Raw genomic sequence first — 4,176 nt, forward strand, 5'->3', positions numbered from 1 at the left:
GGTTAAAACAATGAGGCTGTTGGTGCTCAGGCAACTGGAATTAAACTGGTTAACACCACCAAGCTGTTGGTGCTCAGGCAACTGGAATTAAAGTGGTTAATGTGTGTTTTGAGCCATAGAAAACCCGGGCCCCTTGGCTGTGTTTCAAGCGCAGAAAACGTGTGGCTGTGTATCCAGCGCACCCAAACACATTTAGAGAAAACATCATAATTATGCATTTCCCCCCACATATAAGTTTTTCAAGCGCATACAAGATAACTGGAATAAAAGTGGATAAAACAACAAGGCTGTTGGTGCTCGAGCAACTGGAATAAAAGTGTATGAAATAACCAAAGGGAAGTAATCGCTCAATGCGACATGTGTATTTAGAGTAAGCGAGAGTTGTACGGAACCTTTTCTCCTGGCACCTGAGAGAATAACAAGCATTGAAATGAACAAGCGACTTTCATCCTCAAAAATAACGGATGGCACCCGATGACCGCTGGCTTCCGACGCCGCTAGGCGTCCGTCCCCCCTGCAACGCAACCCAAAATATCAGGTGCACCGTGGCCCTGGCTAAAAATAGCCGCCACGCGTGTACCACCCCAGAAGTCTGAGCCTTCACCGTGCATGTGTAACCTATCGGAAAGTAGGTCGCTTGTACAGTGCTTCTGCGAGAGTCTGGTCACAAACACAGCGCTGGAGACTGTCTGCCTCCAGCCAAATAGGTCACGCTGTCAGCACGGCTCGTACACGTGGACAGTGCTCAGCCCCCCGATCCTCTGTAATCGGCGGTTGGACTGAAGCTAGGCAGAATGCCTCAAACCACAACTTGTTTAACTTTGTAAACCCCATGGAGGAGGCCAGCGAATGCCAGCCTCGTCAAGGCAAACTCCTCAGCATCCATAGGTTCTGCAAACCTGAAATCATTTCCCCCAAGTTGTAAGATGACAACGTCAGGTGCAGTGCGAAAAATCTTTCGCAATTAGTTGGATCCGGCGCCATCTTTTCCAACCAATTGCTGGAGGCGTAAGCCTCCCCTGCCCACAATGTTAACGTACATGTGGCTATCAAGTTTGAAATCAGGACGCATGCGAGGATCGCATCCCGACTCAATGCATTCCCGCAAACGTCTGCAAATGGAATGACCAAAAACATATGCTTGTAACATCGTTAAAAACCAACAAAGAAATACAAATTTTCACCAAATACAAAAACTTGACCTTTCAGCTTGCTGGACTTGCGTAGTGACGCTAAGCTAAGCTGTCCGCCGCATCGGTCAGTTCCAACGGTCCGCTACGAGCCAATCAAAGAAAGGCGCATGCAATCACACAAACTGCCCATCGCCACGCGAGCGTGGCGAGAAGCTCTTTTGATGACGTCATATCCGGCTTGTAGTAAAAGTTGAGGCAGCACTGTCACACCCTCATTTTTCAATCACATTGAGTGAAATTTTGGCCAAGGAATCTTCGACAAAGGCCGGACTTCGGTATTGCATTTCAGGTTGGTGGCTTAAAATTAATTAATGACTTTGGTCATTAAAAATCTGAAAATTGTAAAACAAAAAAAAATTATAAAACGATCCCAATTTACGTTCGTCTTATTCTTCATAATTTCCTGATTCCAAAAACATATAAATATGTTATGTTTGGATTAAAAACAAGCTCTGAAAATTAAAAAATGTAAAAATTATGATCAAAATTAAATTTTTGAAATCAATTTAAAAAACACTTTCATCTTATTTCTTGTCGGTTCCTGATTCCAAAAACATAAAGATATGATATGTTTGGATTAAAAACACGCTCAGAAAGTTAAAACAAAGAGAGGTACAGAAAAGCGTGCTATCCTTCTTAGCGCAACGAATACCCCGCTCTTCTTGTCAAGTTCACTGCCTTTGCCACAAGCGGTGGACTGACGATGCTGCGAGTATACGGTCTTGCTGAAAACTTGCAGTGCGTTCAGTTTCATTCTGTGAGTTCGACAGCTTGACTAAATGTTGTATTTTTGCCTTACGCGACTTGTTTTAATATTGTGGTACGCCATACCGTACAGCCTGCATACTTGATGCCGAGGCGTTCGCATGCACACTTTGTTGCCTGTCGCGGAGAAAAAAACAAAAAAGTTTAACTGAGTCAGTCCCGAGGCCATATAATTATTTGAGTTTTCTGAGTAACAACGTGTGATCAATTACATCAAAAGCTTTAGCAAAGTCTACAAAAACAGCACCACAATATTCATTATCGTTTATCTTGTCCAGAGAGAGAGAGAGAGAGAGAGAGAGAGAGAGAGAGAGAGAGAGAGAGAGAGAGAGAGAGAGAGCGAGAGAGACAGAGACAGAGAGAGAGAGAGAGAGAGAGAGAGAGAGAGAGAGAGAGAGAGAGAGAGAGAGAGAGAGAGAGAGAGAGAGAGAGAGGTGAGGGGTGTGTGAGCTCACATTCTCAATGTATGCATCCTTCAATAATAATACAAATGACCGTCATTATCAAACATGATTATTTCTTATCAAACCTAATTATTACTCTTTGACAAAAGGTAGGTATCATTTCCAATCATTATACACATTTGTTGGGGACATTGTGAATATATGCATTGTATTTTTCAACTTGAAGTCTTTAGCGCATCATTATCATAACACCAGACATGCTCGGGACCTTATAATTCAATCCGGCAGTATAAATGTAATGTTTTGCTAAAATAACAAAAACAAATCAAAGAATGTATCCATTTCTTAGAAAACACAACTTGTGCACTATGCACAATGTGCGTGGAGCCTTCTTTATTGCATGTGAACACGCCACCGCTGTTGTGCCCATTGTCCCATATATGGAATGGTACTTTCTGCATACAATACTTCGCGTGCAATTGTTTTCTACAAATTCTGAGTGACACAATTTAAGATCATTGCCGTATCTTCATTTTTCGTTATAAGTGTTATATTATTATCATAAGTCCACTGACTAGGAGTCGTTGGGGTGGGGGTGGGGGGGGGGAGTGTTATATCGAAACAATGACAAATTAAGGAACAGCAGCTTGTATATATTTTGTATTTGGGACTATCGCTTGTTTTCCACAAAATTGCAAGAAAATGTCCCCTCCTCTTTCAAACAGAGAGGGGTCTGGCCTTTGTTTGAAGGATCCTGAATGTTCACATTTAAGTGAAAGAAACCAGCGTAGAAAAGAGCAATTCAACATAGTAGTAGAAGGTCAAATGTAATGACACAAACACGAAAGTGTTAGACATTAAACAGTAGTTGACATATGCTGATGGTGCCTGCATAGAATGGGTCCTATTATGTGTAGAATGTAGACAGAAGCCGATACTATTAAATTTTTACAATTGTACAGTGCTACTGCTGCGCTAATAACCCCTGATGATGCACTTTCAACGTTAAGCTTCGTTCACAGATGTGTTGGTTAGATGAACGGTGCTGACAGCATAATACAAAGCTTTATCGCCAGCAAAAGTCATTTTCTCGCTGCAATGTTGTTGTTGTTTTTTTACATTTAGTCAAGTTTTGACTACATGTTTTAACATAGAGGGACAATCGAGACGAGGATCGTGGTGTATGTGTGTGTGTGTATGTGTGTGTGTATGTGTGTGTGTGTGTGTGTGTATGTGTATGTGTGTGTGTGTGTGTGAGTGTGTATGTGTGTGTGTGTGTGTGTGTGTGTGTGTGTGTGTGTGTGTGTGTGTGTGTGTGTGTGTGTGTGTAGAGCGATTCAGAGTAAACTACTGGACCGATCTTTATGAAATTTTACATGAGAGTTCCTGGGTATGATATCCCCAGTTTATTTTCTTCATTTTTTCGATAAATGATTGTCTTTGATGACGTCATATCTGGCTTTTTGTAAAAGTTGAGGCGGCAATGTCACACCCTCATTTTTCAATTAAATTGATTGACATTTTTGTAAAGCAATCTTCAACGAAGGCCGGACTTTGGTATTGCATTTCAGCTTGATGGCTTAACAATTAGTTTGGTCATTAAACATCTGAAAATTGTATCCCCCTTTTTTTGTATATAAAACGATCCAAAATTACGTTCATCTCATTCTACATCATTTTCTGATTCCAAAAACATATAAATATGTTATATTTGGATTAAAAACAAGCTCTAAAAGTTAAAAATATAAAAATGATGATCAAAATTAAATTTCCGAAATCGATTTAAAAACAATTTCATCGTTCGTCTTGTCGGT

This window comes from Littorina saxatilis, linkage group LG8 (genome assembly GCF_037325665.1).
Source record: "Littorina saxatilis isolate snail1 linkage group LG8, US_GU_Lsax_2.0, whole genome shotgun sequence".
NCBI lineage: Eukaryota > Metazoa > Mollusca > Gastropoda > Littorinimorpha > Littorinidae > Littorina > Littorina saxatilis.